This window comes from Ascidiella aspersa, chromosome 4, assembly GCF_963924565.1.
Source record: "Ascidiella aspersa chromosome 4, kaAscAspe10.2, whole genome shotgun sequence".
Lineage (NCBI taxonomy): Eukaryota > Metazoa > Chordata > Ascidiacea > Phlebobranchia > Ascidiidae > Ascidiella > Ascidiella aspersa.
This window is the reverse complement of record NC_139450.1, coordinates 24,279,189-24,301,823: the sequence shown is the minus strand read 5'-3', so window position 1 is coordinate 24,301,823 and position 22,635 is coordinate 24,279,189. Positions and strand designations below refer to the sequence as shown.

The following is a 22,635-nucleotide window of genomic DNA, read 5'->3' as shown; positions in this document are numbered from 1 at the left end:
GTCTACGACCATACCAGGTTCAATGCACCCGATCTCGTCCGATCTCGGAAGTTAAGCAACGTTGGGATTGGTTAGTACTTGGATGGGTGACCGCCTAGGAATACCAATTGTCGTAGGCACAATATGATTTATTTAAGTTTTACATTTTTAAATAGATTAGACCATAAATGTTGACCAATACTGTCCACGACCATACCAGGTTGAATGCACACGATCTCGTCCGATCTCGGAAGTTAAGAAACGTCGGGATTGGTTAGTACTTGGATGGGTGACCGCCTAGGAATACCAATTGTCGTAGGCAAAATATGATTTATTTAAGTTTTTACATTTTTAAATAGATTAGACCAAAAAATGTTGACCAATACTGGCTACGACCATACCAGGTTGAATGCACCCGATCTCGTCCGATCTCGGAAGTTAAGCAACGTCGGGATTGGTTAGTACTTGGATGGGTGACCGCCTAGGAATACCAATTGTCGTAGGCAAAATATGATTTATTTAAGTTTTTACATTTTTAAATAGATTAGACCAAAAAATGTTGACCAATACTGGCTACGAACATACCAGGTTGAATGCACCCGATATCGTCCGATCTCGGAAGTTAAGCAACGTCGGGATTGGTTAGTACTTGGATGGGTGACCGCCTAGGAATACCAATTGTCGTAGGCAAAATATGATTTATTTAAGTTTTTACATTTTTAAATAGATTAGACCTAAAAATTTTGACCAATACTGGCTACGACCATACCAGGTTGAATGCACCCCATCTCGTCCGATCTCGGAAGTTAAGCAACGTCGGGATTGGTTAGTACTTGGATGGGTGACCGCCTAGGAATACCAATTGTCGTAGGCACAATATGATTTGTTTAAGTTTTTACATTTTTAAATAGATTAGACCATAAATGTTGACCAATACTGTCTACGACCATACCAGGTTGAATGCACCCGATCTCGTCCGATCTCGGAAGTTAAGCAACGTCGGGATTGGTTAGTACTTGGATGGGTGACCGCCTAGGAATACCAATTGTCGTAGGCAAAATATGATTTATTTAAGTTTTTACTTTTTTAAATAGATTAGATGTAAAATGTTGAGAAATACTGCTTACGACCATACCAGGTTGAATGCACCCGATCTCGTCCGATCTCGGAAGTTAAGTAACGTCGGGATTGGTTAGTACTTGGATGGGTGACCGCCTAGCAATACCAATTGTCATAGGCAAAATATGAATTTTAAAATATATTTAAAGGTTAACATTTTTAAAGATTTTAGACCAAAAAATGTTGACCAATACTGTCTACGACCATACCAGGTTGAATGCACCCGATCTCGTCCGATCTCGGAAGTTAAGCAACGTCGGGATTGGTTAGTACTTGGATGGGTGACCGCCTAGGAATACCAATTGTCGTAGGCATAATATCATTTATTTAAGTTTTTACATTTTTAAATAGATTAGACCATAAATGTTGACCAATACTGTCTACGACCATACCAGGTTGAATACACCCGTTCTCGTCCGATCTCGGAAGTTAAGCAACGTCGGGATTGGTTAGTACTTGGATGGGTAACCGCCTAGGAATACCAATTGTCGTAGGCAAAATATGATTTATTTAAGTTTTTACATTTTTAAATAGATTAGACCTAAAAATGTTGACCAATACTGCATACGACCATACCAGGTTGAATGCACCCCATCTCGTCCGATCTCGGAAGTTAAGCAACGTCGGGATTGGTTAGTACTTGGATGGGTGACCGCCTAGGAATACCAATTGTCGTAGGCACAATATGATTTGTTTAAGTTTTTACATTTTTAAATAGATTAGACCATAAATGTTGACCAATACTGTCCACGACCATACCAGGTTGAATGCACCCGATCTCGTCCGATCTCGGAAGTTAAGCAACGTCGGGATTTGTTAGTACTTGGATGGGTGACCGCCTAGGAATACCAATTGTCGTAGTCAAAATATGATTTATTTAAGTTTTTACTTTTTTAAATAGATTAGACGTAAAATGTTGAGAAATACTGCTTACGACCATACCAGGTTGAATGCACCCGATCTCGTCCGGTCTCGGAAGTTAAGTAACGTCGGGATTGGTTAGTACTTGGATGGGTGACCGCCTAGCAATACCAATTTTCATAGGCAAAATATGATTTTTAAAATATATTTAAATGTTAACATTTTTAAAGATTTTAGACCAAAAAATGTTGACCAATACTGTCTACGACCATACCAGGTTGAATGCACCCGATCTCGTCCGATCTCGGAAGTTGAGCAACGTCGGGATTGGTTAGTACTTGGATGGGTGACCGCCTAGGAATACCAATTGTCGTAGGCATAATATCATTTATTTAAGTTTTTACATTTTTAAATAGATTAGACCATAAATGTTGACCAATACTGTCTACGACCATACCAGGTTGAATACACCCGTTCTCGTCCGATCTCGGAAGTTAAGCAACGTCGGGATTGGTTAGTACTTGGATGGGTAACCGCCTAGGAATACCAATTGTCGTAGGCAAAATATAATTTATTTAAGTTTTTACATTTTTAAATAGATAAGACCAAAAAATGTTGACCAATACTGGCTACGAACATACCAGGTTGAATGCACCCGATCTCGTCCGATCTCGGAAGTTAAGCAACGTCGGGATTGGTTAGTACTTGGATGGGTGACCGCCTAGGAATACCAATTGTCGTAGGCAAAATATGATTTATTTAAGTTTTTACATTTTTAAATAGATTAGACCTAAAAATGTTGACCAATACTGCATACGACCATACCAGGTTGAATGCACCCCATCTCGTCCGATCTCGGAAGTTAAGCAACGTCGGGATTGGTTAGTACTTGGATGGGTGACCGCCTAGGAATACCAATTGTCGTAGGCACAATATGATTTGTTTAAGTTTTTACATTTTTAAATAGATTAGACCATAAATGTTGACCAATACTGTCCACGACCATACCAGGTTGAATGCACCCGATCTCGTCCGATCTCGGAAGTTAAGCAACGTCGGGATTTGTTAGTACTTGGATGGGTGACCGCCTAGGAATACCAATTGTCGTAGTCAAAATATGATTTATTTAAGTTTTTACTTTTTTAAATCGATTAGACGTAAAATGTTGAGAAATACTGCTTACGACCATACCAGGTTGAATGCACCCGATCTCGTCCGATCTCGGAAGTTAAGTAACGTCGGGATTGGTTAGTACTTGGATGGGTGACCGCCTAGCAATACCAATTTTCATAGGCAAAATATGATTTTTAAAATATATTTAAATGTTAACATTTTTAAAGATTTTAGACCAAAAAATGTTGACCAATACTGTCTACGACCATACCAGGTTGAATGCACCCGATCTCGTCCGATCTCGGAAGTTAAGCAACGTCGGGATTGGTTAGTACTTGGATGGGTGACCGCCTAGGAATACCAATTGTCGTAGGCATAATAACATTTATTTAAGTTTTTACATTTTTAAATAGATTAGACCATAAATGTTGACCAATACTGTCTACGACCATACCAGGTTGAATGCACCCGATCTCGTCCGATCTCGGAAGTTAAGCAACGTCGGGATTGGTTAGTACTTGGATGGGTGACCGCCTAGGAATACCAATTGTCGTAGGTAAAATATGATTTATTTAAGTTTTTACATTTTTAAATAGATTAGACCAAAAAATGTTGACCAATACTGGCTACGAACATACCAGGTTGAATGCACCCGATCTCGTCCGATCTCGGAAGTTAAGCAACGTCGGGATTGATTAGTACTTGGATGGGTGACCGCATAGGAATTCCAATTGTCATAGGCAAAATATGATTTATAAAATATATTTAAATGTTAACATTTTTGAAGATTTTAGACCAAAAAATGTTGACCAATACTGTCTACGACCAAACCAGGTTGAATGCACACGATCTCGTCCGATCTCGGAAGTTAAGCAACATCGGGATTGGTTGCAACTTGGATGGGTGACCGCCTAGGAATACCAATTGTCATAGGCAAAATATTATTTTTAAAATATATTTAAATGTTAGCATTTTAAAGATTTTAGACCAAAAAATGTTTACCAACACTGTCTACGACCATACCAGGTTCAATGCACCCGATCTCGTCCGATCTCGGAAGTTAAGCAACGTTGGGATTGGTTAGTACTTGGATGGGTGACCGCCTAGGAATACCAATTGTCGTAGGCACAATATGATTTATTTAAGTTTTACATTTTTAAATAGATTAGACCATAAATGTTGACCAATACTGTCCACGACCATACCAGGTTGAATGCACACGATCTCGTCCGATCTCGGAAGTTAAGAAACGTCGGGATTGGTTAGTACTTGGATGGGTGACCGCCTAGGAATACCAATTGTCGTAGGCAAAATATGATTTATTTAAGTTTTTACATTTTTAAATAGATTAGACCAAAAAATGTTGACCAATACTGGCTACGACCATACCAGGTTGAATGCACCCGATCTCGTCCGATCTCGGAAGTTAAGCAACGTCGGGATTGGTTAGTACTTGGATGGGTGACCGCCTAGGAATACCAATTGTCGTAGGCAAAATATGATTTATTTAAGTTTTTACATTTTTAAATAGATTAGACCAAAAAATGTTGACCAATACTGGCTACGAACATACCAGGTTGAATGCACCCGATATCGTCCGATCTCGGAAGTTAAGCAACGTCGGGATTGGTTAGTACTTGGATGGGTGACCGCCTAGGAATACCAATTGTCGTAGGCAAAATATGATTTATTTAAGTTTTTACATTTTTAAATAGATTAGACCTAAAAATTTTGACCAATACTGGCTACGACCATACCAGGTTGAATGCACCCCATCTCGTCCGATCTCGGAAGTTAAGCAACGTCGGGATTGGTTAGTACTTGGATGGGTGACCGCCTAGGAATACCAATTGTCGTAGGCACAATATGATTTGTTTAAGTTTTTACATTTTTAAATAGATTAGACCATAAATGTTGACCAATACTGTCTACGACCATACCAGGTTGAATGCACCCGATCTCGTCCGATCTCGGAAGTTAAGCAATGTCGGGATTGGTTAGTACTTGGATGGGTGACCGCCTAGGAATACCAATTGTCGTAGGCAAAATATGATTTATTTAAGTTTTTACTTTTTTAAATAGATTAGATGTAAAATGTTGAGAAATACTGCTTACGACCATACCAGGTTGAATGCACCCGATCTCGTCCGATCTCGGAAGTTAAGTAACGTCGGGATTGGTTAGTACTTGGATGGGTGACCGCCTAGCAATACCAATTGTCATAGGCAAAATATGAATTTTAAAATATATTTAAAGGTTAACATTTTTAAAGATTTTAGACCAAAAAATGTTGACCAATACTGTCTACGACCATACCAGGTTGAATGCACCCGATCTCGTCCGATCTCGGAAGTTAAGCAACGTCGGGATTGGTTAGTACTTGGATGGGTGACCGCCTAGGAATACCAATTGTCGTAGGCATAATATCATTTATTTAAGTTTTTACATTTTTAAATAGATTAGACCATAAATGTTGACCAATACTGTCTACGACCATACCAGGTTGAATACACCCGTTCTCGTCCGATCTCGGAAGTTAAGCAACGTCGGGATTGGTTAGTACTTGGATGGGTAACCGCCTAGGAATACCAATTGTCGTAGGCAAAATATGATTTATTTAAGTTTTTACATTTTTAAATAGATTAGACCTAAAAATGTTGACCAATACTGCATACGACCATACCAGGTTGAATGCACCCCATCTCGTCCGATCTCGGAAGTTAAGCAACGTCGGGATTGGTTAGTACTTGGATGGGTGACCGCCTAGGAATACCAATTGTCGTAGGCACAATATGATTTGTTTAAGTTTTTACATTTTTAAATAGATTAGACCATAAATGTTGACCAATACTGTCCACGACCATACCAGGTTGAATGCACCCGATCTCGTCCGATCTCGGAAGTTAAGCAACGTCGGGATTTGTTAGTACTTGGATGGGTGACCGCCTAGGAATACCAATTGTCGTAGTCAAAATATGATTTATTTAAGTTTTTACTTTTTTAAATAGATTAGACGTAAAATGTTGAGAAATACTGCTTACGACCATACCAGGTTGAATGCACCCGATCTCGTCCGGTCTCGGAAGTTAAGTAACGTCGGGATTGGTTAGTACTTGGATGGGTGACCGCCTAGCAATACCAATTTTCATAGGCAAAATATGATTTTTAAAATATATTTAAATGTTAACATTTTTAAAGATTTTAGACCAAAAAATGTTGACCAATACTGTCTACGACCATACCAGGTTGAATGCACCCGATCTCGTCCGATCTCGGAAGTTGAGCAACGTCGGGATTGGTTAGTACTTGGATGGGTGACCGCCTAGGAATACCAATTGTCGTAGGCATAATATCATTTATTTAAGTTTTTACATTTTTAAATAGATTAGACCATAAATGTTGACCAATACTGTCTACGACCATACCAGGTTGAATACACCCGTTCTCGTCCGATCTCGGAAGTTAAGCAACGTCGGGATTGGTTAGTACTTGGATGGGTAACCGCCTAGGAATACCAATTGTCGTAGGCAAAATATAATTTATTTAAGTTTTTACATTTTTAAATAGATAAGACCAAAAAATGTTGACCAATACTGGCTACGAACATACCAGGTTGAATGCACCCGATCTCGTCCGATCTCGGAAGTTAAGCAACGTCGGGATTGGTTAGTACTTGGATGGGTGACCGCCTAGGAATACCAATTGTCGTAGGCAAAATATGATTTATTTAAGTTTTTACATTTTTAAATAGATTAGACCTAAAAATGTTGACCAATACTGCATACGACCATACCAGGTTGAATGCACCCCATCTCGTCCGATCTCGGAAGTTAAGCAACGTCGGGATTGGTTAGTACTTGGATGGGTGACCGCCTAGGAATACCAATTGTCGTAGGCACAATATGATTTGTTTAAGTTTTTACATTTTTAAATAGATTAGACCATAAATGTTGACCAATACTGTCCACGACCATACCAGGTTGAATGCACCCGATCTCGTCCGATCTCGGAAGTTAAGCAACGTCGGGATTTGTTAGTACTTGGATGGGTGACCGCCTAGGAATACCAATTGTCGTAGTCAAAATATGATTTATTTAAGTTTTTACTTTTTTAAATCGATTAGACGTAAAATGTTGAGAAATACTGCTTACGACCATACCAGGTTGAATGCACCCGATCTCGTCCGATCTCGGAAGTTAAGTAACGTCGGGATTGGTTAGTACTTGGATGGGTGACCGCCTAGCAATACCAATTTTCATAGGCAAAATATGATTTTTAAAATATATTTAAATGTTAACATTTTTAAAGATTTTAGACCAAAAAATGTTGACCAATACTGTCTACGACCATACCAGGTTGAATGCACCCGATCTCGTCCGATCTCGGAAGTTAAGCAACGTCGGGATTGGTTAGTACTTGGATGGGTGACCGCCTAGGAATACCAATTGTCGTAGGCATAATAACATTTATTTAAGTTTTTACATTTTTAAATAGATTAGACCATAAATGTTGACCAATACTGTCTACGACCATACCAGGTTGAATGCACCCGATCTCGTCCGATCTCGGAAGTTAAGCAACGTCGGGATTGGTTAGTACTTGGATGGGTGACCGCCTAGGAATACCAATTGTCGTAGGTAAAATATGATTTATTTAAGTTTTTACATTTTTAAATAGATTAGACCAAAAAATGTTGACCAATACTGGCTACGAACATACCAGGTTGAATGCACCCGATCTCGTCCGATCTCGGAAGTTAAGCAACGTCGGGATTGGTTAGTACTTGGATGGGTGACCGCCTAGGAATACCAATTGTCATAGGCAAAATATGATTTATTTAAGTTTTTACATTTTTAAATAGATTAGACCTAAAAATGTTGTCCAATACTGCATACGACCATACCAGGTTGAATGCACCCCATCTCGTCCGATCTCGGAAGTTAAGCAACGTCGGGATTGGTTAGTACTTAGATGGGTGACCGCCTAGGAATACCAATTGTCGTAGGCACAATATGATTTGTTTAAGTTTTTACATTTTTAAATAGATTAGACCATAAATGTTGACCAATACTGTCTACGACCATACCAGGTTGAATGCACCCGATCTCGTCCGATCTCGGAAGTTAAGCAACGTCGGGATTGGTTAGTACTTGGATGGGTGACCGCCTAGGAATACCAATTGTCGTAGGCAAAATATGATTTATTTAAGTTTTTACTTTTTTAAATAGATTAGACGTAAAATGTTGAGAAATACTGCTTACGACCATACCAGGTTGAATGCACCCGATCTCGTCCGATCTCGTAAGTTAAGCAACGTCGGGATTGGTTAGTACTTGGATGGGTGACCGCCTAGGAATACCAATTGTCATAGGCAAAATATGATTTATTTAAGTTTTTACATTTTTAAATAGATTAGACCTAAAAATGTTGTCCAATACTGCATACGACCATACCAGGTTGAATGCACCCCATCTCGTCCGATCTCGGAAGTTAAGCAACGTCGGGATTGGTTAGTACTTAGATGGGTGACCGCCTAGGAATACCAATTGTCGTAGGCACAATATGATTTGATTAAGTTTTTACATTTTTAAATAGATTAGACCATAAATGTTGACCAATACTGTCTACGACCATACCAGGTTGAATGCACCCGATCTCGTCCGATCTCGGAAGTTAAGCAACGTCGGGATTGGTTAGTACTTGGATGGGTGACCGCATAGGAATTCCAATTGTCATAGGCAAAATATTATTTTTAAAATATATTTAAATGTTAGCATTTTAAAGATTTTAGACCAAAAAATGTTTACCAACAATGTCTACGACCATACCAGGTTCAATGCACCCGATCTCGTCCGATCTCGGAAGTTAAGCAACGTTCGGATTGGTGAGTACTTGGATGGGTGACCGCCTAGGAATACCAATTGTCGTAGGCACAATATGATTTATTTAAGTTTTACATTTTTAAATAGATTAGACCATAAATGTTGACCAATACTGTCCACGATCATACCAGGTTGAATGCACACGATCTCGTCCGATCACGGAAGTTAAGCAACGTCGGGATTGGTTAGTACTTGGATGGATGACCGCCTAGGAATACCAATTGTCGTAGGCACAATATGATTTATTTAAGTTTTTACATTTTTAAATAGATTAGACCATAAATGTTGACGATTACTGTCTACGACCATACCAGGTTGAATGCACCCGATCTCGTCCGATCTCGGAAGTTAAGCAACGTCGGGATTGTTAGTACTTGGATGGGTGACCGCCTAGGAATACCAATTGTCGTAGGCAAAATAAGATTTATTTAAGTTTTTACATTTTTAAATAGATTAGACCAAAAAATGTTGACCAATACTGGCTACGACCATACCTAGGAATACCAATTGTCGTAGGCACAATATGATTTATTTAAGTTTTTACATTTTTAAATTGATTAGACCATAAATGTTGACCAATACTGTCTACGACCATACCAGGTTGAATGCACCCGATCTCCTCCGATCTCGGAAGTTAAGCAACGTCGGGATTGGTTAGTACTTGGATGGGTGACCGCCTAGGAATACCAATTGTCGTAGGAAAAATATGATTTATTTAAGTTTTTATTTTTAAATTAGAATAGACATAAAATGTTGAGAAATACTGCTTACGACCATACCAGGTTGAATGCATCCGATCTCGTCCGATCTCGGAAGTTAAGCAACGTCGGGATTGGTTAGTACTTGGATGGGTGACCGCCTAGGAATACCAATTGTCGTAGGCAAAATATGATTTATTAAGGTTTTTACATTTTTAAATAGATTAGACCAAAAAATGTTGACCAATACTGGCTACGACCATACCAGGTTGAATGCACATGATCTCGTCCGATCTCGTCCGATCTCGGAAGTTAAGCAACGTCGGGATTGGTTAGTACTTGGATGGGTGACCGCCTAGCAATACCAATTGTCATAGGCAAAATATGATTTTTAAAATATATTTAAATGTTAACATTTTCAAATATTTTAGACCAAAAAATGTTGACCAATACTCTCTACGACCATACCAGGTTGAATGCACCCGATCTCGTCCGATCTCGGAAGTTAAGCAACGTCGGGATTGGTTAGTACTTGGATGGGTGACCGCCTAGGAATACCAATTGTCGTAGGCATAATATCATTTATTTAAGTTTTTACATTTTTAAATAGATTAGACCATAAATGTTGACCAATACTGTCTACGACCATACCAGGTTGAATGCACCCGATCTCGTCCGATCTCGGAAGTTAAGCAACGTCGGGATTGGTTAGTACTTGGATGGGTGACCGCCTAGGAATACCAATTGTCGTAGGCAAAATATGATTTATTTAAGTTTTTACATTTTTAAATAGATTAGACCAAAAAATGTTGACCAATACTGGCTACGAACATACCAGGTTGAATGCACCCGATATCGTCCGATCTCGGAAGTTAAGCAACGTCGGGATTGGTTAGTACTTGGATGGGTGACCGCCTAGGAATACCAATTGTCGTAGGCAAAATATGATTTATTTAAGTTTTTACATTTTTAAATAGATTAGACCTAAAAATGTTGACCAATACTGGCTACGACCATACCAGGTTGAATGCACCCCATCTCGTCCGATCTCGGAAGTTAAGCAACGTCGGGATTGGTTAGTACTTGGATGGGTGACCGCCTAGGAATACCAATTGTCGTAGGCACAATATGATTTGTTTAAGTTTTTACATTTTTAAATAGATTAGACCATAAATGTTGACCAATACTGTCTATGACCATACCAGGTTGAATGCACCCGATCTCGTCCGATCTCGGAAGTTAAGCAACGTCGGGATTGGTTAGTACTTGGATGGGTGACCGCCTAGGAATACCAATTGTCGTAGGCAAAATATGATTTATTTAAGTTTTTACTTTTTTAAATAGATTAGACGTAAAATGTTGAGAAATACTGCTTACGACCATACCAGGTTGAATGCACCCGATCTCGTCCGATCTCGGAAGTTAAGTAACGTCGGGATTGGTTAGTACTTGGATGGGTGACCGCCTAGCAATACCAATTGTCATAGGCAAAATATGATTTTTAAAATATATTTAAATGTTTACATTTTTAAAGATTTTAGACCAAAAAATGTTGACCAATACTGTCTACGACCATACCAGGTTGAATGCACCCGATCTCGTCCGATCTCGGAAGTTAAGCAACGTCGGCATTGGTTAGTACTTGGATGGGTGACCGCCTAGGAATACCAATTGTCGTAGGCATAATATCATTTATTTAAGTTTTTACATTTTTAAATAGATTAGACCATAAATGTTGACCAATACTGTCTAAGACCATACCAGGTTGAATACACCCGATCTCGTCCGATCTCGGAAGTTAAGCAACGTCGGGATTGGTTAGTACTTGGATGGGTAACCGCCTAGGAATACCAATTGTCGTAGGCAAAATATGATTTATTTAAGTTTTTACATTTTTAAATAGATTAGACCTAAAAATGTTGACCAATACTGCATACGACCATACCAGGTTGAATGCACCCCATCTCGTCCGATCTCGGAAGTTAAGCAACGTCGGGATTGGTTAGTACTTGGATGGGTGACCGCCTAGGAATACCAATTGTCGTAGGCATAATATCATTTATTTAAGTTTTTACATTTTTAAATAGATTAGACCTAAAAATGTTGACCAATACTGCATACGACCATACCAGGTTGAATACACCCGATCTCGTCCGATCTCGGAAGTTAAGCAACGTCGGGATTGGTTAGTACTTGGATGGGTAACCGCCTAGGAATACCAATTGTCGTAGGCAAAATATGATTTATTTAAGTTTTTACATTTTTAAATAGATTAGACCTAAAAATGTTGACCAATACTGCATACGACCATACCAGGTTGAATGCACCCGATCTCGTCCGATCTCGGAAGTTAAGCAACGTCGGGATTGGTTAGTACTTGGATGGGTGACCGCCTAGGAATACCAATTGTCGTAGGCAAAATATGATTTATTTAAGTTTTTACTTTTTTAAATAGATTAGACGTAAAATGTTGAGAAATAGTGCTTACGACCATACCAGGTTGAATGCACCCGATCTCGTCCGTTCTCGGAAGTTAAGCAACGTCGGGATTGATTAGTACTTGGATGGGTGACCGCATAGGAATTCCAATTGTCATAGGCAAAATATGATTTATAAAATATATTTAAATGTTAACATTTTTGAAGATTTTAGACCAAAAAATGTTGACCAATACTGTCTACGACCAAACCAGGTTGAATGCACACGATCTCGTCCGATCTCGGAAGTTAAGCAACATCGGGATTGGTTGCAACTTGGATGGGTGACCGCCTAGGAATACCAATTGTCATAGGCAAAATATTATTTTTAAAATATATTTAAATGTTAGCATTTTAAAGATTTTAGACCTAAAAATGTTTACCAACACTGTCTACGACCATACCAGGTTCAATGCACCCGATCTCGTCCGATCTCGGAAGTTAAGCAACGTTGGGATTGGTTAGTACTTGGATGGGTGACCGCCTAGGAATACCAATTGTCGTAGGCACAATATGATTTATTTAAGTTTTACATTTTTAAATAGATTAGACCATAAATGTTGACCAATACTGTCCACGACCATACCAGGTTGAATGCACACGATCTCGTCCGATCTCGGAAGTTAAGCAACGTCGGGATTGGTTAGTACTTGGATGGGTGACCGCCTAGGAATACCAATTGTCGTAGGCAAAATATGATTTATTTAAGTTTTTACATTTTTAAATAGATTAGACCAAAAAATGTTGACCAATACTGGCTACGACCATACCAGGTTGAATGCACCCGATCTCGTCCGATCTCGGAAGTTAAGCAACGTCGGGATTGGTTAGTACTTGGATGGGTGACCGCCTAGCAATACCAATTGTCATAGGCAAAATATGATTTTTAAAATATATTTAAATGTTAACATTTTCAAAGATTTTAGACCAAAAAATGTTGACCAATACTCTCTACGACCATACCAGGTTGAATGCACCCGATCTCGTCCGATCTCGGAAGTTAAGCAACGTCGGGATTGGTTAGTACTTGGATGGGTGACCGCCTAGGAATACCAATTGTCGTAGGCATAATATCATTTATTTAAGTTTTTACATTTTTAAATAGATTAGACCATAAATGTTGACCAATACTGTTTACGACCATACCAGGTTGAATGCACCCGATCTCGTCCGATCTCGGAAGTTAAGCAACGTCGGGATTGGTTAGTACTTGGATGGGTGACCGCCTAGGAATACCAATTGTCGTAGGCAAAATATGATTTAGTTAAGTTTTTACATTTTTAAATAGATTAGACCAAAAAATGTTGACCAATACTGGCTACGAACATACCAGGTTGAATGCACCCGATATCGTCCGATCTCGGAAGTTAAGCAACGTCGGGATTGGTTAGTACTTGGATGGGTGACCGCCTAGGAATACCAATTGTCGTAGGCAAAATATGATTTATTTAAGTTTTTACATTTTTAAATAGATTAGACCTAAAAATGTTGACCAATACTGGCTACGACCATACCAGGTTGAATGCACCCCATCTCGTCCGATCTCGGAAGTTAAGTAACGTCGGGATTGGTTAGTACTTGGATGGGTGACCGCCTAGGAATACCAATTGTCGTAGGCACAATATGATTTGTTTAAGTTTTTACATTTTTAAATAGATTAGACCATAAATGTTGACCAATACTGTCTACGACCATACCAGGTTGAATGCACCCGATCTCGTCCGATCTCGGAAGTTAAGCAACGTCGGGATTGGTTAGTACTTGGATGGGTGACCGCCTAGGAATACCAATTGTCGTAGGCAAAATATGATTTATTTAAGTTTTTACTTTTTTAAATAGATTATACGTAAAATGTTGAGAAATACTGCTTACGACCATACCAGGTTGAATGCACCCGATCTCGTCCGATCTCGGAAGTTAAGTAACGTCGGGATTGGTTAGTACTTGGATGGGTGACCGCCTAGCAATACCAATTGTCATAGGCAAAATATGAATTTTAAAATATATTTAAAGGTTAACATTTTTAAAGATTTTAGACCAAAAAATGTTGACCAATACTGTCTACGACCATACCAGGTTGAATGCACCCGATCTCGTCCGATCTCGGAAGTTAAGCAACGTCGGGATTGGTTAGTACTTGGATGGGTGACCGCCTAGGAATACCAATTGTCGTAGGCATAATATCATTTATTTAAGTTTTTACATTTTTAAATAGATTAGACCATAAATGTTGACCAATACTGTGTACGACCATACCAGGTTGAATACACCCGTTCTCGTCCGATCTCGGAAGTTAAGCAACGTCGGGATTGGTTAGTACTTGGATGGGTAACCGCCTAGGAATACCAATTGTCGTAGGCAAAATATAATTTATTTAAGTTTTTACATTTTTAAATAGATAAGACCAAAAAATGTTGACCAATACTGGCTACGAACATACCAGGTTGAATGCACCCGATCTCGTCCGATCTCGGAAGTTAAGCAACGTCGGGATTGGTTAGTACTTGGATGGGTGACCGCCTAGGAATACCAATTGTCGTAGGCAAAATATGATTTATTTAAGTTTTTACATTTTTAAATAGATTAGACCTAAAAATGTTGACCAATACTGCATACGACCATACCAGGTTGAATGCACCCCATCTCGTCCGATCTCGGAAGTTAAGCAACGTCGGGATTGGTTAGTACTTGGATGGGTGACCGCCTAGGAATACCAATTGTCGTAGGCACAATATGATTTGTTTAAGTTTTTACATTTTTAAATAGATTAGACCATAAATGTTGACCAATACTCTCCACGACCATACCAGGTTGAAAGCACCCGATCTCGTCCGATCTCGGAAGTTAAGCAACGTCGGGATTTGTTAGTACTTGGATGGGTGACCGCCTAGGAATACCAATTGTCGTAGGCAAAATATGATTTATTTAAGTTTTTACTTTTTTAAATAGATTAGACGTAAAATGTTGAGAAATACTGCTTACGACCATACCAGGTTGAATGCACCCGATCTCGTCCGATCTCGGAAGTTAAGTAACGTCGGGATTGGTTAGTACTTGGATGGGTGACCGCCTAGCAATACCAATTTTCATAGGCAAAATATGATTTTTAAAATATATTTAAATGTTAACATTTTTAAAGATTTTAGACCAAAAAATGTTGACCAATACTGTCTACGACCATACCAGGTTGAATGCACCCGATCTCGTCCGATCTCGGAAGTTAAGCAACGTCGGGATTGGTTAGTACTTGGATGGGTGACCGCCTAGGAATACCAATTGTCGTAGGCATAATAACATTTATTTAAGTTTTTACATTTTTAAATAGATTAGACCATAAATGTTGACCAATACTGTCTACGACCATACCAGGTTGAATGCACCCGATCTCGTCCGATCTCGGAAGTTAAGCAACGTCGGGATTGGTTAGTACTTGGATGGGTGACCGCCTAGGAATACCAATTGTCGTAGGCAAAATATGATTTATTTAAGTTTTTACATTTTTAAATAGATTAGACCAAAAAATGTTGACCAATACTGGCTACGAACATACCAGGTTGAATGCACCCGATCTCGTCCGATCTCGGAAGTTAAGCAACGTCGGGATTGGTTAGTACTTGGATGGGTGACCGCCTAGGAATACCAATTGTCGTAGGCAAAATATGATTTATTTAAGTTTTTACTTTTTTAAATAGATTAGACGTAAAATGTTGAGAAATACTGCTTACGACCATACCAGGTTGAATGCACCCGATCTCGTCCGATCTCGGAAGTTAAGCAACGTCGGGATTGGTTAGTACTTGGATGGGTGACCGCATAGGAATTCCAATTGTCATAGGCAAAATATTATTTTTAAAATATATTTAAATGTTAGCATTTTAAAGATTTTAGACCAAAAAATGTTTACCAACACTGTCTACGACCATACCAGGTTCAATGCACCCGATCTCGTCCGATCTCGGAAGTTAAGCAACGTTGGGATTGGTGAGTACTTGGATGGGTGACCGCCTAGGAATACCAATTGTCGTAGGCACAATATGATTTATTTAAGTTTTACATTTTTAAATAGATTAGACCATAAATGTTGACCAATACTGTCCACGACCATACCAGGTTGAATGCACACGATCTCGTCCGATCACGGAAGTTAAGCAACGTCGGGATTGGTTAGTACTTGGATGGGTGACCGCTTAGGAATACCAATTGTCGTAGGCACAATATGATTTATTTAAGTTTTTACATTTTTAAATAGATTAGACCATAAATGTTGACGATTGCTGTCTACGACCATACCAGGTTGAATGCACCCGATCTCGTCCGATCTCGGAAGTTAAGCAACGTCGGGATTGGTTAGTACTTGGATGGGTGACCGCCTAGCAATACCAATTGTCGTAGGCAAAATAAGATTTATTTAAGTTTTTACATTTTTAAATAGATTAGACCAAAAAATGTTGACCAATACTGGCTACGACCATACCTAGGAATACCAATTGTCGTAGGCACAATATGATTTATTTAAGTTTTTACATTTTTAAATTGATTAGACCATAAATGTTGACCAATACTGTCTACGACCATACCAGGTTGAATGCACCCGATCTCCTCCGATCTCGGAAGTTAAGCAACGTCGGGATTGGTTAGTACTTGGATGGGTGACCGCCTAGGAATACCAATTGTCGTAGGCAAAATATGATTTATTTAAGTTTTTATTTTTAAAATAGAATAGACATAAAATGTTGAGAAATACTGCTTACGACCATACCAGGTTGAATGCATCCGATCTCGGAAGTTAAGCAACGTCGGGATTGGTTAGTACTTGGATGGGTGACCGCCTAGGAATACCAATTGTCGTAGGCAAAATATGATTTATTTAAGTTTTTACATTTTTAAATAGATTAGACCAAAAAATGTTGACCAATACTGGCTACGACCATACCAGGTTGAATGCACCCGATCTCGTCCGATCTCGGAAGTTAAGCAACGTCGGGATTGGTTAGTACTTGGATGGGTGACCGCCTAGCAATACCAATTGTCATAGGCAAAATATGATTTTTAAAATATATTTAAATGTTAACATTTTCAAAGATTTGAGACCAAAAAATGTTGACCAATACTGTCTACGACCATACCAGGTTGAATGCACCAGATCTCGTCCGATCTCGGAAGTTAAGCAACGTCGGGATTGGTTAGTACTTGGATGGGTGACCGCCTAGGAATACCAATGGCCGTAGGCATAATATCATTTATTTAAGTTTTTACATTTTTAAATAGATTAGAACATAAATGTTGACCAATACTGTCTACGACCATACCAGGTTGAATGCACCCGATCTCGTCCGATCTCGGAAGTTAAGCAACGTCGGGATTGGTTAGTACTTGGATGGGTGACCGCCTAGGAATACCAAATGTCGTAGGCAAAATATGTTTTATTTAAGTTTTTACATTTTTAAATAGATTAGACCAAAAAATGTTGACCAAAACTGGCTACGAACATACCAGGTTGAATGCACCCGATCTCGTCCGATCTCGGAAGTTAAGCAACGTCGGGATTGGTTAGTACTTGGATGGGTGACCGCCTAGGAATACCAATTGTCGTAGGCACAATATGATTTGTTTAAGTTTTTACATTTTTAAATAGATTAGACCATAAATGTTGACCAATACTGTCTACGACCATACCAGGTTGAATGCACCCGATCTCGTCCGATCTCGGAAGTTAAGCAACGTCGGGATTGGTTAGTACTTGGATGGGTGACCGCCTAGAAATACCAATTGTCGTAGGCAAAATATGATTTATTTAAGTTTTTACTTTTTTAAATAGATTAGACGTAAAATGTTGAGAAATACTGCTTACGACCATACCAGGTTGAATGCACCCGATCTCGTCCGATCTCGGAAGTTAAGCAACGTCGGGATTGGTTAGTACTTTGTTGGGTGACCGCCTAGGAATACCAATTGTCGTAGGCAAAATATGATTTATTTAAGTTTTTACATTTTTAAATAGATTAGACGTAAAATGTTGAGAAATACTGCTTATGACCATACCAGGTTGAATGCACCCGATCTCGTCCGATCTCGGAAGTTAAGCAACGTCGGGATTGGTTAGTACTTGGATGGGTGACCGCCTAGGAATACCAAATGTCGTAGGCAAAATATGATTTATTTAAGTTTTTACATTTTTAAATAGATTAGACCAAAAAATGTTGACCAAAACTGGCTACGAACATACCAGGTTGAATGCACCCGATCTCGTCCGATCTCGGAAGTTAAGCAACGTCGGGATTGGTTAGTACTTGGATGGGTGACCGCCTAGGAATACCAATTGTCGTAGGCAAAATATGATTTATTTAAGTTTTTACATTTTTAAATAGATTAGACGTAAAATGTTGAGAAATACTGCTTATGACCATACCAGGTTGAATGCACCCGATCTCGTCCGATCTCGGAAGTTAAGCAACGTCGGGATTGGTTAGTACTTGGATGGGTGACCGCATAGGAATTCCAAATGTCATAGGCAAAATATGATTTATAAAATATATTTAAATGTTAACATTTTTGAAGATTTTAGACCAAAAAATGTTGACCAATACTGTCTACGACCATACCAGGTTGAATGCACCCGATCTCGTCCGATCTCGGAAGTTAAGCAACGTCGGGATTGGTTAGTACTTGGATGGGTGACCGCCTAGCAATACCAATTGTCATAGGCAAATTATTACTTTTAAAATATATTTAAATGTTAGCATTTTAAAGATTTTAGACCAAAAAATGTTTACCAACACTGTCTACGACCATACCAGGTTCAATGCACCCGATCTCGTCCGATCTCGGAAGTTAAGCAACGTTGGGATTGGTTAGTACTAGGATGGGTGACCGCCTAGGAATACCAATTGTCGTAGGCACAATATGATTTATTTAAGTTTTACATTTTTAAATAGATTAGACCAAAAAATGTTGACCAATACTGGCTACGACCATACCAGGTTGAATGCACCCGATCTCGTCCGATCTCGGAAGTTAAGCAACGTCGGGATTGGTTAGTACTTGGATGGGTGACCGCCTAGCAATACCAATTGTCGTAGGCAAAATATGATTTATTTAAGTTTTTACATTTTTAAATAGATTAGACCAAAAAATGTTGACCAATACTGGCTACGACCATACCAGGTTGAATGCACCCGATTTCGTCCGATCTCGGAAGTTAAGCAACGTCGGGATTGGTTAGTACTTGGATGGGTGACCGCCTAGCAATACCAATTGTCATAGGCAAATTATTATTTTTAAAATATATTTAAATGTTAGCATTTTAAAGATTTTAGACCAAAAAATGTTTACCAACACTGTCTACGACCATACCAGGTTCAATGCACCCGATCTCGTCCGATCTCGGAAGTTAAGCAACGTCGGGATTGGTTAGTCATTGGATGGGTGACCGCCTAGGAATACCAATTGTCGTAGGCATAATATCATTTATTTAAGTTTTTACATTTTTAAACAGATTAGACCATAAATGTTGTCGAATACTGTCTACAACCATACCAGGTTGAATGCACCCGATCTCGTCCGATCTCGGAAGTTAGGCAACGTCGGGATTGGTTAGTACTTGGATGGGTGACCGCCTAGGAATACCAATTTTCGTAGGCAAATTATGATTTATTTAAGTTTTTACTTTTTTAAATAGATTAGACGTAAAATTTTGAGAAATACTGCTGATGACCATACGAGGTTGAATGCACCCGATCTCGTCCGATCACGGAAGTTAAGCAACGTCGGGAATGGTTAGTACTTGGATGGGTGACCGCCTAGCAATACCAATTGTCATAGGCAAAATATGATTTTTAAAATATATTTAAATGTTAACATTTTTAAAGATTTTAGACCAAAAAATGTTGACCAATACTGTCTACGACCAAACCAGGTTGAATGCACCCGATCTCGTCCGATCTCGGAAGTTAAGCAACGTCGGGATTGGTTAGTCATTGGATGGGTGACCGCCTAGGAATACCAATTGTCGTAGGCATAATATCATTTATTTAAGTTTTTACATTTTTAAAAAGATTAGACCATAAATGTTGACGAATACTGTCTACGACCATACCAGGTTGAATGCACCCGATCTCGTCCGATCTCGGAAGTTAAGCAACGTCGGGATTGGTTAGTACTTGGATGGGTGACCGCCTAGGAATACCAATTGTCGTAGGCAAAATATGATTTATTTAAGTTTTTACATTTTTAAATAGATTAGACCAAAAAATGTTGACCAATACTGGCTACGAACATACCAGATTGAATGCACCCGATCTCGTCCGATCTCGGAAGTTAAGCAACGTCGGGATTGGTTAGTACTTGGATGGGTGACCGCCTAGGAATACCAATTTTCGTAGGCAAATTATGATTTATTTAAGTTTTTACATTTTTAAATAGATTAGACCAAAAAATGTTGACCAATACTGGCTACGAACATACCAGATTGAATGCACCCGATCTCGTCCGATCTCGGAAGTTAAGCAACGTCGGTATTGGTTAGTACTTGGATGGGTGACCGCCTAGCAATACCAATTGTCATAGGCAAAATATGATTTTTAAAATATATTTAAATGTTAACATTTTCAAAGATTTTAGACCAAAAAATGTTGACCAATACTGTCTACGACCATACCAGGTTGAATGCACCCGATCTCGTCCGATCTCGGAAGTTAAGCAACGTCGGGATTGGTTAGTACTTGGATGGGTGACCGCCTAGGAATACCAATTTTCGTAGGCATAATATCATTTATTTAAGTTTTTACATTTTTAAATAGATTAGAACATAAATGTTGACCAATACTGTCTACGACCATACCAGGTTGAATGCACCCGATCTCGTCCGATCTTGGAAGTTAAGCAACGTCGGGATTGCTTAGTACTTGGATGGGTGACCGCCTAGGAATACCAATTGTCGTAGGCACAATATGATTTGTTTAAGTTTTTACATTTTTAAATAGATTAGACCATAAATGTTGACCAATACTGTCTACGACCATACCAGGTTGAATGCACCCGATCTCGTCCGATCTCGGAAGTTAAGCAACGTCGGGATTGGTTAGTACTTGGATGGGTGACCGCCTAGGAATACCAATTGTCGTAGGCAAAATATGATTTATTTAAGTTTTTACTTTTTTAAATAGATTAGACGTAAAATGTTGAGAAATACTGCTTACGACCATACCAGGTTGAATGCACCCGATCTCGTCCGATCTCGGAAGTTAAGCAACGTCGGGATTGGTTAGTACTTTGATGGGTGACCGCCTAGGAATACCAATTGTCGTAGGCAAAATATGATTTATTTAAGTTTTTACATTTTTAAATAGATTAGACGTAAAATGTTGAGAAATACTGCTTATGACCATACCAGGTTGAATGCACCCGATCTCGTCCGATCTCGGAAGTTAAGCAACGTCGGGATTGGTTAGTACTTGGATGGGTGACCGCATAGGAATTCCAATTGTCATAGGCAAAATATGATTTATAAAATATATTTAAATGTTAACATTTTTGAAGATTTTAGACCAAAAAATGTTGACCAATACTGTATACGACCATACCAGGTTGAATGCACCCGATCTCGTCCGATCTCGGAAGTTAAGCAACGTCGGGATTGGTTAGTACTTGGATGGGTGACCGCCTAGCAATACCAATTGTCATAGGCAAAATATGATTTTTAAAATATATTTAAATGTTAACATTTTTAAAGATTTTAGACCAAAAAATGTTGACCAATACTGTCTACGACCAAACCAGGTTGAATGCACCCGATCTCGTCCGATCTCGGAAGTTAAGCAACATCGGGATTGGTTGCTACTTGGATGGGTGACCGCCTAGGAATACCAATTGTCATAGGAAAATTATTATTTTTAAAATATATTTAAATGTTAGCATTTTAAAGATTTTAGACCAAAAAATGTTTACCAACACTGTCTACGACCATACCAGGTTCAATGCACCCGATCTCGTCCGATCTCGGAAGTTAAGCAACGTTGGGATTGGTTAGTACTTGGATGGGTGACCGCCTAGGAATACCAATTGTCATAGGCAAAATATGATTTTTAAAATATATTTAAATGTTAACATTTTTAAAGATTTTAGACCATAAAATGTTGACCAATACTGTCTACGACCATACCAGGTTGAATGCACCCGATCTCGTCCGATCTCGGAAGTTAAGCAACGTCGGGATTGGTTAGTACTTGGATGGGTGACCGCCTAGGAATACCAATTGTCGTAGGCATAATATCATTTATTTAAGTTTTTACATTTTTAAACAGATTAGACCATAAATGTTGTCGAATACTGTCTACAACCATACCAGGTTGAATGCACCCGATTTCGTCCGATCTCGGAAGTTAAGCAACGTCGGGATTGGTTAGTACTTGGATGGGTGACCGCCTAGGAATACCAATTGTCGTAGGCAAATTATGATTTATTTAAGTTTTTACTTTTTTAAATAGATTAGACGTAAAATTTTGAGAA

General features: G+C 38.9%; 60 non-coding genes and 61 pseudogenes across 60 annotated transcripts; all 121 read left to right on the top strand.

Moving 5' to 3' along the window:
- LOC146153510 (5S ribosomal RNA) lies at positions 1-119 on the top strand. Its single transcript, XR_014497523.1, has one exon. It is a non-coding gene; the product is annotated as a 5S ribosomal RNA (ribosomal RNA).
- A 63-nt stretch (positions 120-182) lies between these two features.
- Positions 183-301, top strand: LOC146153509 (5S ribosomal RNA; annotated as a pseudogene).
- A 65-nt stretch (positions 302-366) lies between these two features.
- On the top strand, positions 367-485 carry LOC146153508 (5S ribosomal RNA). The gene has a single exon (XR_014496259.1). It is a non-coding gene; the product is annotated as a 5S ribosomal RNA (ribosomal RNA).
- A 65-nt stretch (positions 486-550) lies between these two features.
- LOC146153507 (5S ribosomal RNA) lies at positions 551-669 on the top strand (annotated as a pseudogene).
- Positions 670-734: 65 nt separating this feature from the next.
- On the top strand, positions 735-853 carry LOC146153506 (5S ribosomal RNA; annotated as a pseudogene).
- A 64-nt stretch (positions 854-917) lies between these two features.
- Positions 918-1,036, top strand: LOC146153505 (5S ribosomal RNA). The gene has a single exon (XR_014494916.1). It is a non-coding gene; the product is annotated as a 5S ribosomal RNA (ribosomal RNA).
- Positions 1,037-1,100: 64 nt separating this feature from the next.
- Positions 1,101-1,219, top strand: LOC146153504 (5S ribosomal RNA; annotated as a pseudogene).
- Positions 1,220-1,293: 74 nt separating this feature from the next.
- Positions 1,294-1,412, top strand: LOC146153503 (5S ribosomal RNA). The gene has a single exon (XR_014494915.1). It is a non-coding gene; the product is annotated as a 5S ribosomal RNA (ribosomal RNA).
- A 64-nt stretch (positions 1,413-1,476) lies between these two features.
- LOC146153502 (5S ribosomal RNA) lies at positions 1,477-1,595 on the top strand. The gene has a single exon (XR_014497468.1). It is a non-coding gene; the product is annotated as a 5S ribosomal RNA (ribosomal RNA).
- A 65-nt stretch (positions 1,596-1,660) lies between these two features.
- On the top strand, positions 1,661-1,779 carry LOC146153501 (5S ribosomal RNA; annotated as a pseudogene).
- A 64-nt stretch (positions 1,780-1,843) lies between these two features.
- LOC146153500 (5S ribosomal RNA) lies at positions 1,844-1,962 on the top strand (annotated as a pseudogene).
- A 64-nt stretch (positions 1,963-2,026) lies between these two features.
- On the top strand, positions 2,027-2,145 carry LOC146153499 (5S ribosomal RNA; annotated as a pseudogene).
- A 74-nt stretch (positions 2,146-2,219) lies between these two features.
- On the top strand, positions 2,220-2,338 carry LOC146153498 (5S ribosomal RNA). Its single transcript, XR_014497279.1, has one exon. It is a non-coding gene; the product is annotated as a 5S ribosomal RNA (ribosomal RNA).
- A 64-nt stretch (positions 2,339-2,402) lies between these two features.
- On the top strand, positions 2,403-2,521 carry LOC146153497 (5S ribosomal RNA). Its single transcript, XR_014497467.1, has one exon. It is a non-coding gene; the product is annotated as a 5S ribosomal RNA (ribosomal RNA).
- A 65-nt stretch (positions 2,522-2,586) lies between these two features.
- On the top strand, positions 2,587-2,705 carry LOC146153496 (5S ribosomal RNA). The gene has a single exon (XR_014498255.1). It is a non-coding gene; the product is annotated as a 5S ribosomal RNA (ribosomal RNA).
- A 65-nt stretch (positions 2,706-2,770) lies between these two features.
- LOC146153495 (5S ribosomal RNA) lies at positions 2,771-2,889 on the top strand (annotated as a pseudogene).
- A 64-nt stretch (positions 2,890-2,953) lies between these two features.
- LOC146153494 (5S ribosomal RNA) lies at positions 2,954-3,072 on the top strand (annotated as a pseudogene).
- A 64-nt stretch (positions 3,073-3,136) lies between these two features.
- On the top strand, positions 3,137-3,255 carry LOC146153493 (5S ribosomal RNA; annotated as a pseudogene).
- A 74-nt stretch (positions 3,256-3,329) lies between these two features.
- On the top strand, positions 3,330-3,448 carry LOC146153492 (5S ribosomal RNA). The gene has a single exon (XR_014494914.1). It is a non-coding gene; the product is annotated as a 5S ribosomal RNA (ribosomal RNA).
- Positions 3,449-3,512: 64 nt separating this feature from the next.
- Positions 3,513-3,631, top strand: LOC146153491 (5S ribosomal RNA). The gene has a single exon (XR_014495823.1). It is a non-coding gene; the product is annotated as a 5S ribosomal RNA (ribosomal RNA).
- Positions 3,632-3,696: 65 nt separating this feature from the next.
- On the top strand, positions 3,697-3,815 carry LOC146153490 (5S ribosomal RNA; annotated as a pseudogene).
- A 74-nt stretch (positions 3,816-3,889) lies between these two features.
- LOC146153489 (5S ribosomal RNA) lies at positions 3,890-4,008 on the top strand (annotated as a pseudogene).
- A 73-nt stretch (positions 4,009-4,081) lies between these two features.
- On the top strand, positions 4,082-4,200 carry LOC146153488 (5S ribosomal RNA). The gene has a single exon (XR_014497522.1). It is a non-coding gene; the product is annotated as a 5S ribosomal RNA (ribosomal RNA).
- A 63-nt stretch (positions 4,201-4,263) lies between these two features.
- Positions 4,264-4,382, top strand: LOC146153487 (5S ribosomal RNA; annotated as a pseudogene).
- A 65-nt stretch (positions 4,383-4,447) lies between these two features.
- LOC146153486 (5S ribosomal RNA) lies at positions 4,448-4,566 on the top strand. Its single transcript, XR_014496258.1, has one exon. It is a non-coding gene; the product is annotated as a 5S ribosomal RNA (ribosomal RNA).
- Positions 4,567-4,631: 65 nt separating this feature from the next.
- On the top strand, positions 4,632-4,750 carry LOC146153485 (5S ribosomal RNA; annotated as a pseudogene).
- A 65-nt stretch (positions 4,751-4,815) lies between these two features.
- LOC146153484 (5S ribosomal RNA) lies at positions 4,816-4,934 on the top strand (annotated as a pseudogene).
- A 64-nt stretch (positions 4,935-4,998) lies between these two features.
- LOC146153483 (5S ribosomal RNA) lies at positions 4,999-5,117 on the top strand. The gene has a single exon (XR_014496000.1). It is a non-coding gene; the product is annotated as a 5S ribosomal RNA (ribosomal RNA).
- Positions 5,118-5,181: 64 nt separating this feature from the next.
- Positions 5,182-5,300, top strand: LOC146153482 (5S ribosomal RNA; annotated as a pseudogene).
- Positions 5,301-5,374: 74 nt separating this feature from the next.
- Positions 5,375-5,493, top strand: LOC146153481 (5S ribosomal RNA). The gene has a single exon (XR_014494912.1). It is a non-coding gene; the product is annotated as a 5S ribosomal RNA (ribosomal RNA).
- Positions 5,494-5,557: 64 nt separating this feature from the next.
- LOC146153480 (5S ribosomal RNA) lies at positions 5,558-5,676 on the top strand. Its single transcript, XR_014497466.1, has one exon. It is a non-coding gene; the product is annotated as a 5S ribosomal RNA (ribosomal RNA).
- Positions 5,677-5,741: 65 nt separating this feature from the next.
- Positions 5,742-5,860, top strand: LOC146153479 (5S ribosomal RNA; annotated as a pseudogene).
- A 64-nt stretch (positions 5,861-5,924) lies between these two features.
- LOC146153478 (5S ribosomal RNA) lies at positions 5,925-6,043 on the top strand (annotated as a pseudogene).
- A 64-nt stretch (positions 6,044-6,107) lies between these two features.
- LOC146153477 (5S ribosomal RNA) lies at positions 6,108-6,226 on the top strand (annotated as a pseudogene).
- Positions 6,227-6,300: 74 nt separating this feature from the next.
- LOC146153476 (5S ribosomal RNA) lies at positions 6,301-6,419 on the top strand. The gene has a single exon (XR_014497278.1). It is a non-coding gene; the product is annotated as a 5S ribosomal RNA (ribosomal RNA).
- Positions 6,420-6,483: 64 nt separating this feature from the next.
- LOC146153475 (5S ribosomal RNA) lies at positions 6,484-6,602 on the top strand. Its single transcript, XR_014497465.1, has one exon. It is a non-coding gene; the product is annotated as a 5S ribosomal RNA (ribosomal RNA).
- A 65-nt stretch (positions 6,603-6,667) lies between these two features.
- Positions 6,668-6,786, top strand: LOC146153474 (5S ribosomal RNA). Its single transcript, XR_014498254.1, has one exon. It is a non-coding gene; the product is annotated as a 5S ribosomal RNA (ribosomal RNA).
- Positions 6,787-6,851: 65 nt separating this feature from the next.
- Positions 6,852-6,970, top strand: LOC146153473 (5S ribosomal RNA; annotated as a pseudogene).
- A 64-nt stretch (positions 6,971-7,034) lies between these two features.
- Positions 7,035-7,153, top strand: LOC146153472 (5S ribosomal RNA; annotated as a pseudogene).
- A 64-nt stretch (positions 7,154-7,217) lies between these two features.
- LOC146153471 (5S ribosomal RNA) lies at positions 7,218-7,336 on the top strand (annotated as a pseudogene).
- Positions 7,337-7,410: 74 nt separating this feature from the next.
- LOC146153470 (5S ribosomal RNA) lies at positions 7,411-7,529 on the top strand. Its single transcript, XR_014494911.1, has one exon. It is a non-coding gene; the product is annotated as a 5S ribosomal RNA (ribosomal RNA).
- Positions 7,530-7,593: 64 nt separating this feature from the next.
- On the top strand, positions 7,594-7,712 carry LOC146153469 (5S ribosomal RNA). Its single transcript, XR_014495822.1, has one exon. It is a non-coding gene; the product is annotated as a 5S ribosomal RNA (ribosomal RNA).
- A 65-nt stretch (positions 7,713-7,777) lies between these two features.
- Positions 7,778-7,896, top strand: LOC146153468 (5S ribosomal RNA; annotated as a pseudogene).
- A 65-nt stretch (positions 7,897-7,961) lies between these two features.
- LOC146153467 (5S ribosomal RNA) lies at positions 7,962-8,080 on the top strand (annotated as a pseudogene).
- Positions 8,081-8,144: 64 nt separating this feature from the next.
- LOC146153466 (5S ribosomal RNA) lies at positions 8,145-8,263 on the top strand. Its single transcript, XR_014494910.1, has one exon. It is a non-coding gene; the product is annotated as a 5S ribosomal RNA (ribosomal RNA).
- Positions 8,264-8,327: 64 nt separating this feature from the next.
- On the top strand, positions 8,328-8,446 carry LOC146153465 (5S ribosomal RNA; annotated as a pseudogene).
- A 65-nt stretch (positions 8,447-8,511) lies between these two features.
- LOC146153464 (5S ribosomal RNA) lies at positions 8,512-8,630 on the top strand (annotated as a pseudogene).
- A 64-nt stretch (positions 8,631-8,694) lies between these two features.
- Positions 8,695-8,813, top strand: LOC146153463 (5S ribosomal RNA). The gene has a single exon (XR_014497710.1). It is a non-coding gene; the product is annotated as a 5S ribosomal RNA (ribosomal RNA).
- A 73-nt stretch (positions 8,814-8,886) lies between these two features.
- LOC146153462 (5S ribosomal RNA) lies at positions 8,887-9,005 on the top strand (annotated as a pseudogene).
- Positions 9,006-9,068: 63 nt separating this feature from the next.
- LOC146153461 (5S ribosomal RNA) lies at positions 9,069-9,187 on the top strand (annotated as a pseudogene).
- A 64-nt stretch (positions 9,188-9,251) lies between these two features.
- Positions 9,252-9,369, top strand: LOC146153460 (5S ribosomal RNA). Its single transcript, XR_014498176.1, has one exon. It is a non-coding gene; the product is annotated as a 5S ribosomal RNA (ribosomal RNA).
- Positions 9,370-9,537: 168 nt separating this feature from the next.
- LOC146153459 (5S ribosomal RNA) lies at positions 9,538-9,656 on the top strand. Its single transcript, XR_014497603.1, has one exon. It is a non-coding gene; the product is annotated as a 5S ribosomal RNA (ribosomal RNA).
- A 63-nt stretch (positions 9,657-9,719) lies between these two features.
- Positions 9,720-9,838, top strand: LOC146153458 (5S ribosomal RNA). The gene has a single exon (XR_014496714.1). It is a non-coding gene; the product is annotated as a 5S ribosomal RNA (ribosomal RNA).
- A 65-nt stretch (positions 9,839-9,903) lies between these two features.
- On the top strand, positions 9,904-10,032 carry LOC146153457 (5S ribosomal RNA; annotated as a pseudogene).
- A 74-nt stretch (positions 10,033-10,106) lies between these two features.
- Positions 10,107-10,225, top strand: LOC146153456 (5S ribosomal RNA). Its single transcript, XR_014496776.1, has one exon. It is a non-coding gene; the product is annotated as a 5S ribosomal RNA (ribosomal RNA).
- Positions 10,226-10,289: 64 nt separating this feature from the next.
- On the top strand, positions 10,290-10,408 carry LOC146153455 (5S ribosomal RNA). Its single transcript, XR_014494909.1, has one exon. It is a non-coding gene; the product is annotated as a 5S ribosomal RNA (ribosomal RNA).
- A 65-nt stretch (positions 10,409-10,473) lies between these two features.
- LOC146153454 (5S ribosomal RNA) lies at positions 10,474-10,592 on the top strand (annotated as a pseudogene).
- Positions 10,593-10,657: 65 nt separating this feature from the next.
- On the top strand, positions 10,658-10,776 carry LOC146153453 (5S ribosomal RNA; annotated as a pseudogene).
- A 64-nt stretch (positions 10,777-10,840) lies between these two features.
- Positions 10,841-10,959, top strand: LOC146153452 (5S ribosomal RNA). Its single transcript, XR_014495671.1, has one exon. It is a non-coding gene; the product is annotated as a 5S ribosomal RNA (ribosomal RNA).
- Positions 10,960-11,023: 64 nt separating this feature from the next.
- Positions 11,024-11,142, top strand: LOC146153451 (5S ribosomal RNA; annotated as a pseudogene).
- Positions 11,143-11,216: 74 nt separating this feature from the next.
- Positions 11,217-11,335, top strand: LOC146153450 (5S ribosomal RNA). The gene has a single exon (XR_014497195.1). It is a non-coding gene; the product is annotated as a 5S ribosomal RNA (ribosomal RNA).
- A 64-nt stretch (positions 11,336-11,399) lies between these two features.
- LOC146153449 (5S ribosomal RNA) lies at positions 11,400-11,518 on the top strand. Its single transcript, XR_014498402.1, has one exon. It is a non-coding gene; the product is annotated as a 5S ribosomal RNA (ribosomal RNA).
- A 65-nt stretch (positions 11,519-11,583) lies between these two features.
- On the top strand, positions 11,584-11,702 carry LOC146153448 (5S ribosomal RNA; annotated as a pseudogene).
- Positions 11,703-11,767: 65 nt separating this feature from the next.
- LOC146153447 (5S ribosomal RNA) lies at positions 11,768-11,886 on the top strand. Its single transcript, XR_014496399.1, has one exon. It is a non-coding gene; the product is annotated as a 5S ribosomal RNA (ribosomal RNA).
- A 65-nt stretch (positions 11,887-11,951) lies between these two features.
- LOC146153446 (5S ribosomal RNA) lies at positions 11,952-12,070 on the top strand. The gene has a single exon (XR_014495917.1). It is a non-coding gene; the product is annotated as a 5S ribosomal RNA (ribosomal RNA).
- Positions 12,071-12,134: 64 nt separating this feature from the next.
- LOC146153445 (5S ribosomal RNA) lies at positions 12,135-12,253 on the top strand (annotated as a pseudogene).
- A 74-nt stretch (positions 12,254-12,327) lies between these two features.
- On the top strand, positions 12,328-12,446 carry LOC146153444 (5S ribosomal RNA; annotated as a pseudogene).
- A 73-nt stretch (positions 12,447-12,519) lies between these two features.
- Positions 12,520-12,638, top strand: LOC146153443 (5S ribosomal RNA). Its single transcript, XR_014497521.1, has one exon. It is a non-coding gene; the product is annotated as a 5S ribosomal RNA (ribosomal RNA).
- Positions 12,639-12,701: 63 nt separating this feature from the next.
- On the top strand, positions 12,702-12,820 carry LOC146153442 (5S ribosomal RNA; annotated as a pseudogene).
- Positions 12,821-12,885: 65 nt separating this feature from the next.
- Positions 12,886-13,004, top strand: LOC146153441 (5S ribosomal RNA; annotated as a pseudogene).
- Positions 13,005-13,078: 74 nt separating this feature from the next.
- LOC146153440 (5S ribosomal RNA) lies at positions 13,079-13,197 on the top strand. Its single transcript, XR_014496775.1, has one exon. It is a non-coding gene; the product is annotated as a 5S ribosomal RNA (ribosomal RNA).
- Positions 13,198-13,261: 64 nt separating this feature from the next.
- Positions 13,262-13,380, top strand: LOC146153439 (5S ribosomal RNA). The gene has a single exon (XR_014495829.1). It is a non-coding gene; the product is annotated as a 5S ribosomal RNA (ribosomal RNA).
- Positions 13,381-13,445: 65 nt separating this feature from the next.
- Positions 13,446-13,564, top strand: LOC146153438 (5S ribosomal RNA; annotated as a pseudogene).
- A 65-nt stretch (positions 13,565-13,629) lies between these two features.
- Positions 13,630-13,748, top strand: LOC146153437 (5S ribosomal RNA; annotated as a pseudogene).
- A 64-nt stretch (positions 13,749-13,812) lies between these two features.
- LOC146153436 (5S ribosomal RNA) lies at positions 13,813-13,931 on the top strand. The gene has a single exon (XR_014494908.1). It is a non-coding gene; the product is annotated as a 5S ribosomal RNA (ribosomal RNA).
- Positions 13,932-13,995: 64 nt separating this feature from the next.
- LOC146153435 (5S ribosomal RNA) lies at positions 13,996-14,114 on the top strand (annotated as a pseudogene).
- A 74-nt stretch (positions 14,115-14,188) lies between these two features.
- Positions 14,189-14,307, top strand: LOC146153434 (5S ribosomal RNA). The gene has a single exon (XR_014494906.1). It is a non-coding gene; the product is annotated as a 5S ribosomal RNA (ribosomal RNA).
- A 64-nt stretch (positions 14,308-14,371) lies between these two features.
- LOC146153433 (5S ribosomal RNA) lies at positions 14,372-14,490 on the top strand (annotated as a pseudogene).
- Positions 14,491-14,555: 65 nt separating this feature from the next.
- On the top strand, positions 14,556-14,674 carry LOC146153432 (5S ribosomal RNA). The gene has a single exon (XR_014498253.1). It is a non-coding gene; the product is annotated as a 5S ribosomal RNA (ribosomal RNA).
- Positions 14,675-14,739: 65 nt separating this feature from the next.
- On the top strand, positions 14,740-14,858 carry LOC146153431 (5S ribosomal RNA; annotated as a pseudogene).
- A 64-nt stretch (positions 14,859-14,922) lies between these two features.
- Positions 14,923-15,041, top strand: LOC146153430 (5S ribosomal RNA; annotated as a pseudogene).
- A 64-nt stretch (positions 15,042-15,105) lies between these two features.
- Positions 15,106-15,224, top strand: LOC146153429 (5S ribosomal RNA; annotated as a pseudogene).
- A 74-nt stretch (positions 15,225-15,298) lies between these two features.
- LOC146153428 (5S ribosomal RNA) lies at positions 15,299-15,417 on the top strand. Its single transcript, XR_014494905.1, has one exon. It is a non-coding gene; the product is annotated as a 5S ribosomal RNA (ribosomal RNA).
- Positions 15,418-15,481: 64 nt separating this feature from the next.
- LOC146153427 (5S ribosomal RNA) lies at positions 15,482-15,600 on the top strand. The gene has a single exon (XR_014494904.1). It is a non-coding gene; the product is annotated as a 5S ribosomal RNA (ribosomal RNA).
- Positions 15,601-15,665: 65 nt separating this feature from the next.
- On the top strand, positions 15,666-15,784 carry LOC146153426 (5S ribosomal RNA). Its single transcript, XR_014498252.1, has one exon. It is a non-coding gene; the product is annotated as a 5S ribosomal RNA (ribosomal RNA).
- A 64-nt stretch (positions 15,785-15,848) lies between these two features.
- On the top strand, positions 15,849-15,967 carry LOC146153425 (5S ribosomal RNA). Its single transcript, XR_014497870.1, has one exon. It is a non-coding gene; the product is annotated as a 5S ribosomal RNA (ribosomal RNA).
- A 73-nt stretch (positions 15,968-16,040) lies between these two features.
- Positions 16,041-16,159, top strand: LOC146153424 (5S ribosomal RNA). Its single transcript, XR_014498469.1, has one exon. It is a non-coding gene; the product is annotated as a 5S ribosomal RNA (ribosomal RNA).
- A 63-nt stretch (positions 16,160-16,222) lies between these two features.
- LOC146153423 (5S ribosomal RNA) lies at positions 16,223-16,341 on the top strand (annotated as a pseudogene).
- A 64-nt stretch (positions 16,342-16,405) lies between these two features.
- Positions 16,406-16,524, top strand: LOC146153422 (5S ribosomal RNA). Its single transcript, XR_014497663.1, has one exon. It is a non-coding gene; the product is annotated as a 5S ribosomal RNA (ribosomal RNA).
- A 168-nt stretch (positions 16,525-16,692) lies between these two features.
- LOC146153421 (5S ribosomal RNA) lies at positions 16,693-16,811 on the top strand. The gene has a single exon (XR_014496045.1). It is a non-coding gene; the product is annotated as a 5S ribosomal RNA (ribosomal RNA).
- Positions 16,812-16,874: 63 nt separating this feature from the next.
- LOC146153420 (5S ribosomal RNA) lies at positions 16,875-16,983 on the top strand (annotated as a pseudogene).
- A 65-nt stretch (positions 16,984-17,048) lies between these two features.
- On the top strand, positions 17,049-17,167 carry LOC146153419 (5S ribosomal RNA; annotated as a pseudogene).
- Positions 17,168-17,241: 74 nt separating this feature from the next.
- LOC146153418 (5S ribosomal RNA) lies at positions 17,242-17,360 on the top strand (annotated as a pseudogene).
- A 64-nt stretch (positions 17,361-17,424) lies between these two features.
- LOC146153417 (5S ribosomal RNA) lies at positions 17,425-17,543 on the top strand. Its single transcript, XR_014496523.1, has one exon. It is a non-coding gene; the product is annotated as a 5S ribosomal RNA (ribosomal RNA).
- A 65-nt stretch (positions 17,544-17,608) lies between these two features.
- Positions 17,609-17,727, top strand: LOC146153416 (5S ribosomal RNA). Its single transcript, XR_014498250.1, has one exon. It is a non-coding gene; the product is annotated as a 5S ribosomal RNA (ribosomal RNA).
- Positions 17,728-17,791: 64 nt separating this feature from the next.
- On the top strand, positions 17,792-17,910 carry LOC146153415 (5S ribosomal RNA). Its single transcript, XR_014496847.1, has one exon. It is a non-coding gene; the product is annotated as a 5S ribosomal RNA (ribosomal RNA).
- Positions 17,911-17,974: 64 nt separating this feature from the next.
- On the top strand, positions 17,975-18,093 carry LOC146153414 (5S ribosomal RNA). The gene has a single exon (XR_014495762.1). It is a non-coding gene; the product is annotated as a 5S ribosomal RNA (ribosomal RNA).
- Positions 18,094-18,157: 64 nt separating this feature from the next.
- Positions 18,158-18,276, top strand: LOC146153413 (5S ribosomal RNA). Its single transcript, XR_014497236.1, has one exon. It is a non-coding gene; the product is annotated as a 5S ribosomal RNA (ribosomal RNA).
- Positions 18,277-18,341: 65 nt separating this feature from the next.
- Positions 18,342-18,460, top strand: LOC146153412 (5S ribosomal RNA). Its single transcript, XR_014498249.1, has one exon. It is a non-coding gene; the product is annotated as a 5S ribosomal RNA (ribosomal RNA).
- Positions 18,461-18,524: 64 nt separating this feature from the next.
- On the top strand, positions 18,525-18,643 carry LOC146153411 (5S ribosomal RNA). Its single transcript, XR_014498137.1, has one exon. It is a non-coding gene; the product is annotated as a 5S ribosomal RNA (ribosomal RNA).
- A 74-nt stretch (positions 18,644-18,717) lies between these two features.
- On the top strand, positions 18,718-18,836 carry LOC146153410 (5S ribosomal RNA; annotated as a pseudogene).
- A 73-nt stretch (positions 18,837-18,909) lies between these two features.
- Positions 18,910-19,028, top strand: LOC146153409 (5S ribosomal RNA). The gene has a single exon (XR_014497439.1). It is a non-coding gene; the product is annotated as a 5S ribosomal RNA (ribosomal RNA).
- A 64-nt stretch (positions 19,029-19,092) lies between these two features.
- LOC146153408 (5S ribosomal RNA) lies at positions 19,093-19,211 on the top strand (annotated as a pseudogene).
- Positions 19,212-19,276: 65 nt separating this feature from the next.
- Positions 19,277-19,395, top strand: LOC146153407 (5S ribosomal RNA; annotated as a pseudogene).
- A 73-nt stretch (positions 19,396-19,468) lies between these two features.
- Positions 19,469-19,587, top strand: LOC146153406 (5S ribosomal RNA; annotated as a pseudogene).
- Positions 19,588-19,651: 64 nt separating this feature from the next.
- LOC146153405 (5S ribosomal RNA) lies at positions 19,652-19,770 on the top strand (annotated as a pseudogene).
- A 64-nt stretch (positions 19,771-19,834) lies between these two features.
- Positions 19,835-19,953, top strand: LOC146153404 (5S ribosomal RNA; annotated as a pseudogene).
- A 74-nt stretch (positions 19,954-20,027) lies between these two features.
- Positions 20,028-20,146, top strand: LOC146153403 (5S ribosomal RNA; annotated as a pseudogene).
- Positions 20,147-20,210: 64 nt separating this feature from the next.
- On the top strand, positions 20,211-20,329 carry LOC146153402 (5S ribosomal RNA). Its single transcript, XR_014494903.1, has one exon. It is a non-coding gene; the product is annotated as a 5S ribosomal RNA (ribosomal RNA).
- Positions 20,330-20,394: 65 nt separating this feature from the next.
- Positions 20,395-20,513, top strand: LOC146153401 (5S ribosomal RNA; annotated as a pseudogene).
- A 65-nt stretch (positions 20,514-20,578) lies between these two features.
- On the top strand, positions 20,579-20,697 carry LOC146153400 (5S ribosomal RNA; annotated as a pseudogene).
- Positions 20,698-20,771: 74 nt separating this feature from the next.
- Positions 20,772-20,890, top strand: LOC146153399 (5S ribosomal RNA). The gene has a single exon (XR_014497169.1). It is a non-coding gene; the product is annotated as a 5S ribosomal RNA (ribosomal RNA).
- A 64-nt stretch (positions 20,891-20,954) lies between these two features.
- LOC146153398 (5S ribosomal RNA) lies at positions 20,955-21,073 on the top strand. The gene has a single exon (XR_014498443.1). It is a non-coding gene; the product is annotated as a 5S ribosomal RNA (ribosomal RNA).
- A 64-nt stretch (positions 21,074-21,137) lies between these two features.
- On the top strand, positions 21,138-21,256 carry LOC146153397 (5S ribosomal RNA). The gene has a single exon (XR_014494902.1). It is a non-coding gene; the product is annotated as a 5S ribosomal RNA (ribosomal RNA).
- Positions 21,257-21,320: 64 nt separating this feature from the next.
- On the top strand, positions 21,321-21,439 carry LOC146153396 (5S ribosomal RNA). The gene has a single exon (XR_014495558.1). It is a non-coding gene; the product is annotated as a 5S ribosomal RNA (ribosomal RNA).
- Positions 21,440-21,503: 64 nt separating this feature from the next.
- On the top strand, positions 21,504-21,622 carry LOC146153395 (5S ribosomal RNA). Its single transcript, XR_014496579.1, has one exon. It is a non-coding gene; the product is annotated as a 5S ribosomal RNA (ribosomal RNA).
- A 74-nt stretch (positions 21,623-21,696) lies between these two features.
- Positions 21,697-21,815, top strand: LOC146153394 (5S ribosomal RNA; annotated as a pseudogene).
- Positions 21,816-21,889: 74 nt separating this feature from the next.
- On the top strand, positions 21,890-22,008 carry LOC146153393 (5S ribosomal RNA; annotated as a pseudogene).
- Positions 22,009-22,081: 73 nt separating this feature from the next.
- Positions 22,082-22,200, top strand: LOC146153392 (5S ribosomal RNA; annotated as a pseudogene).
- A 74-nt stretch (positions 22,201-22,274) lies between these two features.
- Positions 22,275-22,393, top strand: LOC146153391 (5S ribosomal RNA). Its single transcript, XR_014494900.1, has one exon. It is a non-coding gene; the product is annotated as a 5S ribosomal RNA (ribosomal RNA).
- A 64-nt stretch (positions 22,394-22,457) lies between these two features.
- LOC146153390 (5S ribosomal RNA) lies at positions 22,458-22,576 on the top strand (annotated as a pseudogene).
- Positions 22,577-22,635: the final 59 nt, after the last annotated feature.